The sequence below is a fragment of the Phocoena sinus genome, chromosome 6 (assembly GCF_008692025.1).
Source record: "Phocoena sinus isolate mPhoSin1 chromosome 6, mPhoSin1.pri, whole genome shotgun sequence".
NCBI lineage: Eukaryota > Metazoa > Chordata > Mammalia > Artiodactyla > Phocoenidae > Phocoena > Phocoena sinus.
The window spans coordinates 47,295,725-47,312,760 of NC_045768.1; the positions used below are offsets into that span (position 1 = coordinate 47,295,725).

At 41.5% G+C, this 17,036-nt stretch overlaps 1 protein-coding gene across 2 annotated transcripts in view; it reads right to left on the bottom strand.

The window, feature by feature from the left end:
• TMC1 (transmembrane channel like 1) overlaps nt 1–17,036 on the bottom strand; it is a 388,569-nt gene that overhangs the window by 132,587 nt on the left and 238,946 nt on the right. Inside the window, exon 1 of one of the 2 annotated variants that reach the window (XM_032634495.1) lies at nt 1,863–1,921. The gene's annotated coding sequence lies outside the window, so the exon portion shown is untranslated. Of the gene's footprint in view, nt 1–1,862; nt 1,922–11,478; nt 14,455–17,036 lie in introns of those variants that run through there. The other variant, XM_032634496.1, reaches the window with a different exon arrangement.

The window sequence follows — 17,036 nt, forward strand, 5'->3', positions numbered from 1 at the left end:
GGGATGGAGTACTCAGGTCAAAAGGGTTGTATGTGGGGCTCATGTCTGAAATAAAACTAAGCTGATCGTGCAAGTGGTATTCAAAGCAAATCTGGCTTCATCCCATTCTGTATGTGCTTGCCTGCCTCGTTTTAAATACCTTCCATTCTAGGGTTTTATCCTAAATACATGCACAGAGGGCAGTGTAAGGGAAAGCACTTTTAGAAAAGTGAGAAATACTGACCACTAAGCAGACTTTGTAAATTAAATGAGTAAATAAAGAAGATACTCCTATGTGTGGAGTTCAGGTTTAAGCAGCAAAGCCACAGTGCATTCAGTTTAGCTGTCAATCTCAATGTGGGGAAACTTGGAAATATTGTGTTCATTTTCTCAAATTCTCTGAAAATAAAACTTGCTATAACAGGAAACTTATTTTCTGGGAAGTTTAAAAAAAATTTTTTTTTCTATTAACACTTCTCAAAGGAAGGTAGTAATCCTTGCTTTAAAATGGTAAACAAAAAAGATTTCCATCACTGAAAAGAAAGGGACAAAAAGTGCTGAAATCTAATGTTGCAAAAGAGGCTGCCTTTTGAGAGGGAGAACACGGGCATTCTCTGGTTACTTCGGTGATAGCCGCTGACCTTGGCAAGAGGAAACACTGTTTTGAAATGGATCCTGGTGGCACATTACACCAAGGCAGCTTTTGGCTTCACAGATGGATTTGTGCACAGATCTGACCCTTCTAGAATATAAAGCCTACTACATAGACTTTAGCTAAAGTAGTGTGTAGCACACCTGGAATTATGGTTTAAAACAAAGCTCTGTAAAGTGATGCTCACTTAGCTTTTTCCTATTCTGGACATTAGATCTCAACTGTAATAGTAAGATAGGATATAGCTGATACAAGTACTTACATTTAAAGATTTATAATGAAAGTTATGTGGTTCTTTAACTTGGGAATTTATAAGGAAATTGAGAAGTTTTGTTGCAAATTGTTGGATCTATAATCTAGAGTGAGAACAGTATGTAATTTAATTTATATTAACTTTAAAAATATGTAAAATAACTCTAAATTCTATTCTAACAAAAACCATAATAAACTTATAAATAAATTAACAAGATGTTCTTCAAGCTTCCTGTCCAAAAAATTATAAAAACAATCCTAAACAAAAGATTAAACACAGAAACCAACAAAGAAACATAGATTAATTCACGCATGTTAAAATTTCTATTCATCGAAAGATGTTTCAAAGAAATTAAAGTAGAAAATACTTACAACTCACACAACACTTCATAAAAGTATAAAAAACAAAGAACTTCTACTTATCAACAAGAAGAAAATCAGCACCCCCAAAAGGGAAATAAATGGGAAATGATTTGAACAAATATTACACATAGGAAGATATAAAACCTAATAAAAATGAACAAAACGAGAATTTGTCAATACAGTTAGAGGGACATGGGGAAGATGGCGGAAGACTAAGGTGCGGAGATCACCTTCCTCCCCACAGATACACCAGAAATACATCTACACGTGGAACAACTCCTACAGAACACCTACTGAACACTGGCAGAAGACCTCAGACCTCCCAAAAGGCAAGAACCCCCCCACGTACCTGGGTAGGGAAAAAGAAAAAGGAATAAACGGAGACAGAAGGATAGGGACGGGTCCTGCACCTCAGGAAGGGAGCTGTGAAGGAGGAAGTTTCCACACACTAGGAAGGCCCTTCGCAGGCGGAGACTGCGGGTGGCGGGAGGGAAGCTTCGGGGCCGCGGAGGAGAGCGCAGCCACCGGGGTGCGGAGGGCAAAGCGGGAAGATTCCCGACAGAGGATCGGGGCCGACCGGCACTCACCACCCTGAGACGCTTGTCTGCTCACTCACCGGGGCGGGCGGGGCTCCGAGCTGAGGCTTGGGCTTCAGTCAGAGCGCAGGGAGAGGACTGGGTCTGGCGGCGTGAACACAGCCTGCAGGGGGTTAGTGCGCCACGGCTGGCCGAGAGGAAGTCCGGGGAAAAGTCTGGAGCTGCCGAAGAGGCAAGAGACTTTTTCTTCCCTCTTTGTTTCCTAGTGCGCGAGGAGAGTGGATTAAGAGCGCTGCTTAAAGGAGCTCCAGAGACGGGCGCGAGCCGCGGCTAAAAGCGCGGACCCCAGAGACGGGCATGAGACGCTAAGGCGACTGCTGCTGCCACCAAGAAGCCTGTGTGCGAGCACAGGTCACTATCCACACACCCCTTCTGGGGAGCATGTGGAGCCCGCCACTGCCAGGGTCCCGGGATCTAGGGCCAACTTCCCCGGGAGAACGCACGGCGCGCCTCAGGCTGGTGCAATGTCACTCCCGCACTCCGTACCCTGCCCTGCCCCCAGCCTGAGTGAGCCGGAGGCCCCGAATCAGTGGCTCCTTTAACCTCGTCCTGTCTGAACGAAGAACAGACGCCCTCCGGCGACCTACGTGCAGAGGCGGGGCCAAATCCAAAGCTGAGCCCCAGGAGCTGTGTGAACAAGGAAGAGAAAGGGGAATCTCTCCCAGCAGCCTCAGGAGCAGCGGATTAAAGCTCCACAATCCACTTGATGTACCCTGCATATGTGGAATACCTGAATAGACAATGAATCATCCCAAATTGAGGAGGTGGGCTTTGAGAGCAAGATTTATTATTATTTCCCCTTTTCCTCTTTTTGTGAGTGTGTATGTGTATGCTTCTGTGTGAGATTTTGTTTGTATAGCTTTGCTTCCACCATTTGTCCTAGGGTTCTATCCATCCTTTTTCTTTAAAAAATTTTTTTTCTTAATAATTATTTTTTATTTTAATAACTTCATTTTATTTTATCTTAATCTTATTTTATCTCCTTCCTTCCTTCCTCCCTCCCTCCCTGCCTCCCTCCCTTCCTCTCTCCCTCTCTCTCCCTCTCTCTCTCTCTCTCTTTCTTTCTTTCTTTCTTTCTACTTTTTCTCCCTCTTATTCTGAGCCGTGTGGATGAAAGGCTCTTGGTGCTCCAGCCAGGAGTCAGTGTTGTGCCTCTGAGGTAGGAGAGCCAACTTCAGGACACTGGTCCACAAGAGACCTCCCAGTTCCACATAATATCAAAAGGCGAAAATCTCCCAGACATCTCCATCTCAACACCAGCACCCAGCTTCACTCAATGACCAGCAAGCTACAGTGCTGGACACCCTATGCCAAACAACTAGCAAGACAGGAACACAACCCCATCCATTAGCAGAGAGGCTGCCTAAAATCATAATAAGTTCACAGGCACCCCAAAACACACCACCAGGCGTGGACCTGCCCACCAGAAAGACAAGATCCAGCCTCATCCACCAGAACACAGGCACTAGTCCCCTCCACCAGGAAGCCCACACAACGCACTGAATCAACCTTAGCCACTGGGGACAGACACCAAAAACAACGGGAACTACTAACCTGCAGCCTGCAAAAAGGAGACCCCAAACACATTAAGATAAGCAAAATGAGAAGACAGAAAAGCACACAGCAGATGAAGGAGCAAGATAAAAACCTGCAAGGCTTCCCTGGTGGCGCACTGCTTTAGAGTCCACCTGCCGATGCCAGGGGACATGGGTTTGTGCCCCGGTCCGGGAAGATTCTACATGCCACGGAGCAGCTGGGCCCGTGAGCCATGGCTGCTGAGCCTGCGCGTCCGGAGCCTGTGCTCCGCGACAGGACAGGCCACAACAGTGAGAGGCCTGCGTACAGCAAAAAAAAAAAAAAAAAAAAAAATCATAAAAACCCACCAGACCTAACAAATGAAGAGGAAATAGGCAGTCTACCTGAAAAAGAATTCAGAATAATCATAGTAAAGATAATCCAAAATCTTGGAAATAGAATAGACAAAATGCAAGAAACCTTTAACAAGGACCTAGAAGAACTAAAGATGAAATGAGCAATGATGAACAACACATTAAATGAAATTAAAAATACTCTAGATGGGATCAATAGCAGAATAACTGAGGCAAAAGAACGGATAAGTAACCTGGAAGATAAAATAGTGGAAATAACGACTGCAGAGCAGAATAAACAAAAAAGAATGAAAAGAACTGAGGACAGTCTCAGAGACCTCTGGGACAACATTAAATGCACCAACATTCGAATTATAGGGGTTCCAGAAGAAGAAGAGAAAAAGAAAGGGACTAAGAAAATATTTGAAGAGATTATAGTTGAACACTTCCCTAATATGGGAAAGGAAACAGTTAATCAAGTCCAGGAAGCACAGAGAGTCCCATACAGGATAAATCCAAGGTGAAATACGCCGAGACACATATTAATCGAACTGTCAAAAATTAAATACAAAGAAAGAAAACATATTAAAAGCAGCAAGGGAAAAACAACAAATAACACACAAGGGAATCCCCATAAGGGTAACAGCTCATATTTCAGCAGAAACTCTGCAAGCCAGAAGGGACTGGCAGGACATATTTAAAGTGATGAAGGAGAAAAACCTGCAACCAAGATTACTCTACCCAGCAAGGATCTCATTCAGATTTGACGGAGAAATTAAAACTTTTACAGACAAGCAAAAGCTGAGAGAGTTCAGCACCACCAAACCAGCGTTACAACAAATGCTAAAGGAACGTCTCTAGGCAAGAAACACAAGAGAAGGAAAAGACCAACAACAATGAACCCAAAACAATTTAGAAAATGGGAATAGGAACATACATATCGATAATTACCTTAAATGTAAATGGACTAAATGCTCCCAACAAAAGACACAGATTGGCTGAATGGATACAAAAACAAGAGCCATATATATGCTGTCTACAAGAGACCCACTTCAGATGTAGAGACACATACAGACTGAAAGTAAGAGGATGGAAAAAGATATTCCATGCAAATGGATACCAAAAGAAAGCTGGAATAGCAATTCTCATATCAGACAAAATAGACTTTAAAATAAAGACTATTAGAAGAGACAAAGAAGGACACTACATAATGATCAAGGGATCGATCCAAGAAGAAGATATAACAATTGTAAATATTTATGCACCCAACATAGGAGCACATCAATACATAAGGCAAATACTAACAGCCATAAAAGGGGAAATCGACACTAACACATTCATAGTAGGGAACTTTAACACCCTACTTTCCCCATGGACAGATCATCCAAAATGAAAATAAATAAGGAAACACAAGCTTTAAATTATACATTAAACAAGATGGCCTTAATTGATATTTACAGGACATTCCATCCAAAAACAACAGAATACACATTTTTCTCAAGTGCTCATGGAACATTCTCCAGGATAGATCATATCTTGGGTCAAAAATCAAGCCTTGGTAAATTTAAGAAAATTGAAATTGTATCAAGTATCGTTTCCAACCACAACGCTATGAGACTAGGTATCAATTACAGGAAAAGATCTGTTAAAAAATACAAACACATGGAGGCTAAACAATACACTGCTTAATAACGAAGTGATCACTGAAGAAATCAAAGAGGAAATCAAAAAATACCTAGAAACAAATGACAATGGAGACATGACAACCCAAAACCTATGGAATGGATCAAAAGCAGTTCTAAGAGGGAAGTTTTCAGCAATACAATCCTACCTTAAGAAACAGGAAACATCTCGAATAAACAACCTAACCTTGCACCTAAAGCAATTAGAGAAAGAAGAACCATAAAAACCCCAAAGTTAGCAGAAGGAAAGAAATCATAAAAATCAGATCAGAAAGAAATGAAAAAGAAATGAAGGAAATGATAGCAAATATCAATAAAACTAAAAGCTGGTTCTTTGAGAATATAAACAAAATTGATAAACCATTAGCCAGACTCATCAAGAAAAAAAGGGAGAAGACTCAAATCAATAGAATTAGAAATGAAAAAGGAGAAGTAACAACTGACACTGCAGAAATACAAAAGATAATGAGAGATTACTACAAGCAACTCTATGCCAATAAAATGGACAACCTGGAAGAAATGGACAAATTCTTAGAAATGCACAACCTGCCAAGACCGAATCAGGAAGAAATAGAAAATATGAACCAATCACAAGCACTGAAATTGAAACTGTGATTAAAAATCTTCCAACAAACAAAAGCCCAGGACCAGATGTCTTCACAGGCGAATTGTATCAAACATTTAGAGAAGAGCTAACACATATCCTTCTCAAACTCTTCCAAAATATAGCAGAGGGAGGAACACTCCCAAACTCATTCTACGAGGCCACCATCACCTCGATACCAAAACCAGACAAGGATTTCACAAAGAAAGAAAACTACAGGCCAATATCACTGATGAACATAGATGCAAAAATCCTCAACAAAATACTAGCAAACAGAATCCAAAAGCACATTAAAAGGATCATACACCATGATCAAGTGGGGTTTATTCCAGGAAGGCAAGGATTCTTCGATATACAAAAATCAATCAACGTGATACACCATATTAACAAATTGAAGGAGAAAAACCATATGATCATCTCAATAGATGCAGAGAAAGCTTTTGACAAAATTCAACACATATTAATGATAAAAACCCTGCAGAAAGTAGGCATAGAGGGAACTTTCCTCAACATAATAAAGGCCATATATGACAAACCCATAGCCAACATCGTCCTCAATGGTGAAAAGCTGAAAGCATTTCCACTAAGATCAGGAACAAGACAAGGTTGCCCACTATCACCACTCTTATTCAACATAGTTTTGGAAGTTTTAGCCACAGCAATCAGAGAAGAAAAGGAAATAAAAGAAATCCAAATTGGAAATAAGAAGTAAAGCTGTCACTGTTTGCAGATGACATGATACTATACATAGAGAATCCTAAAGATGCTACCGGAAAACTACTAGAGCTAATCAATGAATTTGGTAAAGTAGCAGGATACAAAATTAATGCACAGAAGTCTCTGGCATTCCTATACACTAATGATGAAAAATCTGAAAGTGAAATTAAGAAAACACTCCCATTTACCATTGCAACAAAAAGAATAAAATACCTAGGAATAAACCTACCTAAGGAGACAAAAGACCTGTATGCAGAAAATTATAAGACACTGATGAAAGAAATTAAAGATGATACAAGTAGATGGAGAGATATACCATGTTCTTAGATTGGAAGAATCAACATTGTGAAAATGACTCTACTGCGCAAAGCAATCTACAGATTCAATGCAATCCCTATCAAACTACCACTGGCATTTTTCACAGAACTAGAGCAAAAAACTTCACAATTTGTATGGAAACACAAAAGACCCCGAATAGCCAAAGCAATCTTGAGAACAAAAAACGGAGCTGGAGGAATCAGGCTCCCTGACTTCAGACTATACTACAAAGCTACAGTAGTCAAGACAGTATGGTAGTGGTACAAAAACAGAAAGATAGATCAATGTAACAGGATAGAAAGCCCAGAGATAAACCCACGCACATATGGTCACCTTATCTTTGATAAAGGAGGCAGGAATGTACAGTAGAGAAAGGACAGCCTCTTCAATAAGTGGTGCTGGGAAAACTGGACAGGTACATGTAAAAGTATGAGATTAGATCACTCCCTAACACCATACACAAAAATAAGCTCAAAATGGATTAAAGACCTAAATGTAAGGCCAGACACTATTAAACTCTTAGAGGAAAGCATAGGCAGAACACTCTATGACATAAATCACAGCAAGATCCTTTTTGACCCACCTCGTAGAGAAATGGAAATAAAAACAAAAATAAACAAATGGGACCTAATGAAACTTCAGAGCTTTTGCACAGCAAAGGAAACCATAAACAAGACCAAAAGACAACCCTCAGAATGAGAGAAAATATTTGCAAATGAAGCAACTGACAAAGGATAAATCTCCAAAATTTATAAGCAGCTCATACAGCTGAATAACAAAAAAACAAAGAACCTAATCCAAAAATGGGCAGAAGACCTAAATAGACATTTCTCCAAAGAAGATATACAGACTGCCAACAATCACATGAAAGAATGCTCAACATCATTAATCATTAGAGAAATGCAAATCATAACTACAATGAGATATCATCTCAGTCAGAATGGCCATCATCAAAAAATCTAGAAACAATAAATGCTGGAGAGGGTGTGGAGCAAAGGGAACACTCTTGCACTGCTGGTGGGAATGTGAATTGGTACAGCCGCTATGGAGAACAGTATGGAGGTTCCTTAAAAAACTACAAATAGAACTACTATATGACCCAGCAATCCCACTACTGAGCATATACCCTGAGAGAACCATAATTCAAAAAGAGTCATGTACCAAAATGTTCATTGCAGCTCTATTTACAATAGCCCGGAGATGGAAACAACCTAAGTGTCCATCATTGGATGAATGGATAAAGAAGATGTGGCACATATATACAATGGAATATTCCTCAGCCATAAAAAGAAACGAAATTGAGCTATTTGTAATGAGGTGGATGGACCTAGAGCCTGTCATACAGAGTGAAGTTAGTCAGAAAGAGAAAGACAAATACCGTATGCTAACACATATACATGGAATTTAAGGGAAAAAAATGTCATGAAGCACCTAGGGGTAAGACAGGAATAAAGACACAGACCTACTGGACTTGAGGATATGGGGAGGGGGAAGGGTAAGCTGTGACAAAGTGAGAGAGTAGCATGGACATATATACACTACCAAATGTAAAATAGATAGCTAGTGGGAAGCAGCAGCATAGCACAGGGAGATCAGCTCGGTGCTTTGTGACCACCTAGAGGGGTGGGATAGGGAGGGTGGGAGGGAGGGAGACGCAAGAGGGAAGAGATATGGGAACATATGTATATGTATAACTGATTCACTTTGTTATAAAGCAGAAACTAACAGACCATTGTAAAGCAATTATACTCCAATAAAGATGTAACAACAACAAAAAAATGAATGAAACATCAGCAGTAATTTCACAGAAGAGGGAACACACAGCCAATAGACATATGAAGAAAGTTCCAGTGTCATCTAGAGAAATGCAAATCAAGACCACAAGCGGTAGGGGCATGCTAGTTTAAACCTCATAAGTTCCCCGGGTGAAATTTGAAACTGGCTCCATGCATGGAGGGCAAGGAGAGACCAAAGAAAGAGGCAGGCCACTCCAGATTCATAGCTGGTGGCTTTAATAAACAAGGGAACTCACATTTGAGGTTTGTCTCTGGTGGTCGCAAGACGAGTAGATCTCGGCACTGCCCTGCAGAATGTTAAGGGTTTATATAGAGGCTTTAACTGGGTTAGGTTTTGTATTCAGTCCAGATGGTCTCAAAAACACATTGCTCTTGCAGGACTTTGTCTTTGAGACGGCTCTGGTGCAGGGAAGGCAGGCAGAATGCACCTTCCAAGGACAGGGAAGGTGATAAGGAGCCTCCAATTGCCCAGGTCCAGCTTGAGGGTCAACAACAGTCACATCCTCTCTACGACCTCCTCCAGCTCTCCACCCCTCCTGCTGGCTCTTACAATTTTACATGCAACCTTTTTCTACAACGTGCCCTGAGTGGTCAACAAGAAATTTCATTAGCATGGCTCATTTGCGGCTATCTGGCTACATTAAAGGCAAATACCACAGCAACAATATGGGCACGTGCAAGAGAAAACACAAATTAAGGTAACAATTCACAAAGTAAGAAACAACTTTTTCCATTAAAAGCCCCATGATCCAAACCACTGATTTATTAAGCTCCCTAGGTGGGGGTTGGATTACTCAGGGTGTTCACTTGAATCCCCGTGTGCTTTAGTAAAAATGCTGCATGGTGTGAACACACACATTCTACCTGGGTAATGGCACAGGTGCCTCCTTGGGAGGCAGTAATATTGTCCAAGACCACCCTATTTCAGAGGACAGCTTTCCTCGTTAGAGACATTTTAGTGTTCAGCAAGGACAGGTTCTGTCGGCTATCATAAGGCTTGCTGGGTGAATTTAATAAGGGCTTTTATGTGAGCTATACCATCCTCCAGGCCAATGAAAGGAACAAAGATGGCAGCCAGATGATCGTACCAATGGAAAACAGAATGCACCCTTCTGGCCTTGAGGAGAAGGAGGTTGGCAACTTTTGTTGCTGTGGGATAGATTTTCTCCTGTGCCCAGGGAAAACCCAGGGTACAGTGGCCGAACCACCTAGATGGAAGCCATGGCCAAAGATTCATGCCACAGAACCACTGGGTTTCATTTGGGTCTCCCCAATAAATACCTGTATGGTGTGACCATTCTGTACCAAACTAGTCACTATCTTTTGATGTAACAGAATGCACAGTTCTGGTGATATCTATCTTATATCCCTGGTACAGTAAGGCAGGTTTTGTTTAAAATGCTTTTTCTGGTCCCAGTGTAGGGTTGAATGGGTGCTCACAGGTCCAAAAGCCGAGGTGAGTACATCCTAAATCTAAGTGTAGCCACCCATGGCTCTGATGATGGTATTCATAGGACCCTTCTGGTCAGCAATTTGATGGGCTGTGTAGTTTGACTGACATAAAAAGAATACCCATTGATAGTGTGTGCCACAGGCCAGGTTTTTGGATCACTATCGCTAATGTCAGATGAATTAAGAGTACTAATTCTAGTTTGTTCTTCCTTTATGTACTGCTTTAGTGCTTTCCAATTCCCTCCGTGCAGTGGTGACACCAGCCATGTCAACCCCAAGAAGCTAGAGGAGGGCAGTTGCCCACAGTCCAACTTTCAGTGCAAAGGGAAATGGCCAGGGCTCATGAGTTCAGCCCATCGGCTGCTGTGGTTTGTTCCTGTTTCCATCCAGATGGTGTCAGTGTTGGGCTGAATAGCAAGTGCAGTCCATGTGGGTGGGTTGCCCCTACTAGACCCCTCTGTTTACTGGGCATCAGCAGCAACTTCCACTATTCCCTCTCTACAGCCTACAGGGGCTGCCACAGGACTAGGGACAGAGGCATTTGGAAAACCTACATGTTCTATAGGGCCTAGTTGTACCTGCATTTCTAGAGACAGTGGGCTGGAGGACACGTTAGTCCTCTTCTGCAAATAGGCATGCCTCTTAGTCAAAGTGGGAGTTTGAACTATGGCAGAGGTAGGTCGGTGGAATATATTCGCAATCCAACCTTGACAGCAACAGAAGCTCTTACCATGATACACTGTTCTTTCATGAGAGGCTCTACTGGAAGAGTGCTGTGTATGCTGCTAGGAGCCACTGTTCTATGGGCTATACTAGGTTTCTGCCCCCTTCCAGAGTTGGGACCAAAATCCTAGGGCTACTCTCTCCTTCTGTTGTCTCTGCTACAGTTCCCAACCCATACCTTCTGGAGTCACAGACACATCTAACTCAAATGGTAGCCCTGCTTGGGAGATGCCTAGAGCTTTAATCTCCTTAGTATGTTTGCCCTCTCAAAGGTGGCTCGTTGTTCTGATCTCCAGGCTCACACATGTCCTTTCTTTACCAGGCAGTATAAGGAATGGAAACACTGTGCCAGGTAGAGAATAAAAGTCCTCCAAACCCCCAAAATTCCTATAAAAGCTTGCATCTTTTTCATGTTCTTAGAGATTAGCTAGGCTTGCACCTTGTCCATAATAGCTCTGGGACAATTCACATCTTACCTGATCATATGACTCCCGGAAACTTTACATTGGTGACTGCACCTTCAGTTTTCTGTGTATTCACCTCCCATACACTTGCTCACAGGTGTTCCAGCAAAATCTGCAGAGTGTGAAGTCAGCAGAGCAAGGCTTCATATGTCGACATTATATCATCAAAGCAATGGGTCCATTTTACAGATGTGGGGAAGAATAACAGGGACAGATCTCCAGGCACCATCCCATGACATTTTGTGGGGCTGTACAGGTAGCCTCAGGGAAGAATTTGAAAAGTCCATTATTGTGCCTTTCATGTGAAAGCAAATTGAACTTGTGACTCAGCAGCCAAGGTATTCTGAAAAAAAGAATTTGCTAAGTCCAGAACAGCATGGTCCACTCCTAGGACTGTGGCCAAATTATCTAAGATGGTGCCAAGTTTGGGCACAGCTACATGAATGGGGGGCATAACTTTGATCAATTCTCAGTAATCCGCCATCATCTGCCATGAGCTATCTGCCTTTTTTTACCGAACATAATGGGCTGTTGAAAGTGCTATGGACATGGTGTAGAATACCCACTCAGTGCAGTTCTTGGATAGTTCCTCCTATTTCCTTGACAATTACCACTCTTCGTTAGGGGGAAGTGTAGGCTTACTGATTCCCAGTTGGCATTTCCCCTCAGCAGTACTGGTTTGATTACTCTAACCTGGAGGCAGAATTCACCGATAGAGGTTTGCGGAGTTTGGCCTTGCAGGATGTCCGTGCCCAATATGTTCTCTGGTATTGGAGAGATAAAATCCTCATATTCTTTTGGGGAGAACATCCAATTTGCAGTGTCAAAGGGACCTTCCTGACCATAACCAACTGCCCTTGGAAATCATCGATGGCGCTGAAAGGCCCAGAAAATTCCTGAAGTTTACCAGGTATTAGAGTATATTCAGCTCAAGTATCAATCAGAGCTGTCACCTTTTGTTTATTTCTGGGGTACCAGTGAATAGTGAGCTCAACATGTGGCCTCCAATTGCCCCCAACGGCCCTCACTTGGAGGCCATCTTGGCTTATATCCTACACCCGGGGAGTGGGAGGTACCCACCCCGAAAAGGACTGTATTCCTGAGGCCTCTGCTGTAGCAGTAGGTACATCAGGGATGGTAGGGTAGGTGGGGCAGGTCTGAGCTCTTGTTCAGCTTTCAAGGCTTTCCACAGGCCAGCTAACACAGTGTTATGTTGCCCGTCTATCTTTTCAGGTGTGATCCCTGCAGCAATGAGGTCAAACCACATTTGCTTCTGGGTTGCTCGTACCAGACCGTTTACAGCCAGTTGGGTTAGCCTGTTGTCTTCTTGAGCTCCCTCTCTGCCTCAGGTCTTTCCCACATCCTGTACCTATTCCTGGGATTTGTCAGTATCCCCCAGATCAGCAGTAGCCTGCCCAACATCAAAAACGTCTCCTCTTATGACTGGGCTCAGCATGGGTATCAGTGCCGCATACCAGGTACCGAAGGCATACTGGAGTATCTTGGCTTTCATTCCTGCAGTGAATGTAGCCCAATCAGGGCCTTCAAAGACAGGGGCATAGATGGCCTACCTCATTTCCCACTCCCTAAGAATTTGTTGTACCTCCTCTAAATATATCCAGGGCCTCATATGTCCAGAGAGACCCCCTTACTGGGTCAAGCTTCCCTGTAGAATAGAATAATCCAATCTATAAGGGAGTGAGTGCCTTGACCTCCCCATTGCCCCTCACCCCTGAGCACCCCTGAGCTGGAGAGGAGGCTGTGTGGTGATATTGCTCTTTTTTCTGCCTCCTGCCCAGTCAGAGAAATGCCATTGCCCCCTCTCCCCTGCCCCTCAATCCTGTAACCATACTAACCATTCCTGGATATTTTCCTGGCCTTTTGTTGGAACTTGATAATTATATCAATAAGCTCAGTGAGCATATATTCTCTCATCAGGTATGTTTCCTGAATTGGGGGCTGCCTTACTGGCTGGGATTGTTGTTGCTGTGTTTTTGCTTTCCTTTGAATTACGGGTCCAATGACATGGGGTGTATCATCAGTTTCACTGTCAATCACCATAAAATCCACCTTTGTTTTCCTCGCTTTCCCAGGGAGTCCACCACTTAGTGTCCCAATCGGGCTTTGTCACAGGTGCTCAGACCTTAATCCATGGCAGCTTGAGCCCTCCTGGCCTTGCAAAACAGCATGCTGAAGTCTCCAACTTAACCATCCTTCTCTCCCACTTTGTCTGCCAGCCCCGAAGCGAGCAGGGCAGTGGACAGTGCACATCGTTCTCTAACCTCAGTTCTTCTTCCAACTTTGTAACTCAAACTTCAGCCTCTGGTTGGTCATCAGTGTCAAGCTGTACTGCCCACCCTAGAGTCCAGCCCACTGCACAGCGGTTCATTTCTCTCCTTTGCAGCACTGTGTTATGCTCAGTTCTTCAAACAAGTGCATTAAACCAGTGGGCATTTTCAGGGCATCGCCATACTCACGTGGTGGTCCATAAGCATCTAATATGTGAGCAACCCCTCTTGACATGAAGGATGATGGCCAACCCTGGGATTCCCCCATGGATGCCTCTTTTCCAAGATCCATTTCTTCAGTCTCCTGCCCAGTTCAACAACGGTTGGTTTTGCACCTACTTGGTAGGTGGCAATTTTAATAAGCAAGGGAACTTACAGGAGAACTTGTCTTGGGCATCACAAGACAAGTAGGTCTCTGCATCCACCTGCCAGAATCTTAGGAGTTTATATAGAGGCCTTAACTGGGTTCAGTCACATATTCACTCCAGATGGTTTCAACACCTTACTCTCTCAAGGCTATGTCCTCAAAACAGCTCCGGCTATGGGAATTGTAGGCAGAACATACATTCCAAGGACAGGGGAGGGGGGTGAGAAGCCTCCAATTGCCCAAGTCCAGCTCATGGGTCCACCAGCGATCATATCCTCTTCATGACCTCCTCCAACAGGTATCAATCTTCACCGTTTGGCAAGATTATTAAGCCTGACAATACCAAATGTTGGACAATTAGGATAAATAGGATCTGTTGTATGTGTCTTATAAAAGTATAAATTAGCTCAACCACTTTGGAAAACAATCCAGTTAAATCCTGTGAAGATAAATTTTTGCTTAACTTATGACCTGGCAAATTTACTACTAAGAATATGCAGAAGGAACTCTTGTACATATTCATGAGGATTCAAATACTATGCATTTTATCAGCACTGTTTTTGATAGGAAACTCTTAGCAAAACTTTGAAAAATATATAAATTATGGAATATAAAAATTATGGAATATTTACAAAACAGAATGTTATATAGCAATAAAAGTGAATAAATCAACAAGCTAAAACCAAAAATTCATATGCAAATGCAAATAACTTAGAACTGGAAAAACAACCTTGAAAAAGAAAAGAATAGCTGGAGGACACACACTATCTAACTTCAAGACTTACTAGCAAGCTACAGTATTCAAGACAATGTGATACTGGTATCCAGAGAGACAAAATGGATCACTGCAACAGAAAAGAGAGACCAGAAATAGACCCACACATACATGGTCAAAGGATTTTTAACAAAGGTACAAAGACAATTTAGTGGAGAAATAATAGTCTATTCAATAAATTATGTCAAAACAATTGGATGTCCATACATTAAAAAAATGAACTTCAAAAGTCAGAAAGAGAAAGACAAATACCATATGATATCACTTATATGTGGAATCTAAACTGTGACACAAATGAACTTATTTACAAAACAGAAATAGACTCACAGACACAGAAATCAAACTTATGGCTATCAAAGGGGAAAGAGGGTGGGGGAGGGATAAAGTAGGCGTTTGGGATTAGCAGATACAAACTACTCTATATAAAATAGATAAACAACAAGGTCCTACTGTATAGCATAGGAAACTATATTCAATATCCTGTCATAAACCATAATGGAAAATAATATGAAAAAGAATATGTATATATATGTATAACTGAATTACTTTGCTATACACTAGAAACTAACACAACATTGTAAATCAACTGTACTTCAACTTTAAAAAATAACTTCAATCTGCATCTCACCATGTACAAAAATTAACTCAAAATAGACTGTAAACCAGTGTAAAATCTAAAATTGTAAAAATTTTAGAAGAAAACACAGAAGACTATGGGTTAGGCAGAGACATCTTTTTTTTTAGATATAATACCAAATGTTCAATCCATAAAAGAAAAAACTGATAAATTGGACTTTATTAAATTTCAGAAAGTCTGCTCTTCAAAAGGTACTTTAAGACAATGAAAACATAATCGCAGACAAGGAGAAAATATTTGCAATTCATGCATCTGCAAAAGGACTCAAAATCAGAATATATAATAGAATATATATAAAACAGCTCTCAAAAGTTAATGAGGGGCTTCCCTGGTGGCGCAGTGGTTGAGAGTCCGCCTGCCGATGCAGGGGACACGGGTTCGTGTCCCGGCCTGGGAAGATCCCACATGCCGTGGAGCGGCTGGGCCCGTGAGCCATGGCCGCTGAGCCTGCGCGTCCGGAGCCTGTGCTCCGCAACGGGAGAGGCTGCAGCAGTGAGAGGCCCGCATACCGCAAAAAAAAAAAAGTTAATAAGAAAACAATTCAATAAAATATGTGCAAAAAATTTAAACAGACATTTCACCAAAGAAGACAATGATGGCAAGTAAGCACAGGAAAAGATACTCAACATCACTAGCAATTAGAGAAATGCAATTAAAACCACAGTAGATACCACTACAGATTTATTTAAATGGCTAATATTAAAAAGACTGGCTATATCAAGTGTAGGAGAAAAGATGAAAAAGACTGGCTAATCCCAACTAGAACTCTCATACACTGCTGGTAGGAATGTAAAATGGTACATACTATACTTTGGAAAACAGTTTAACAACTTCTTGAAAAGTTAAACGTACATTTACCATATGACCTAGCTATTTCACTCTAAGATATTTATTTAACCAAAAGAAAGGAAAGCACATGTCCCTATAGAGATTTTTACATGAATATTTATAGTAACCAAAACTGAAAACAATCCAAATCTCTATCAACAAGTTAATAGACACATTGTGATACAGCCATACAATGGAATGCTACTTCATAATACTAAGGAATGAACTATTTATACATACAACAACATACATGAAACTCAAAATAATCATGCTGAGTGAAAGAAGCTAGATAGGAAAAAGTACATGCTGTATTATTTAATTTACAAAACTTTCTAGAAAATACAGTGACAGTGATAGTGATAGTTTCTATCTATCTAAGTTTTCAGGTTGTATACTTGAGTATGTCCAGTTTATTGTATATCAATTTTATCTCAATAAAATTATTAAAATAAAAGCTATGCATGGGCCAATAATAATAGTGTGTTATGAAACAAATACCAAGATTAATTTACTTTTGTACAATTGATACCCAAAAGGAGAGAGGGAAAGTAAGAAGGAAAGAGAAAAGGAAGAATAGAAGATGGGAAGAAGGGAGGGAAGGAAGGTAGGAAACATATCTTTGAAAATTAGGTAGAAACAACCCAAATACAACATGGATAAATCTCAAATGTTTAT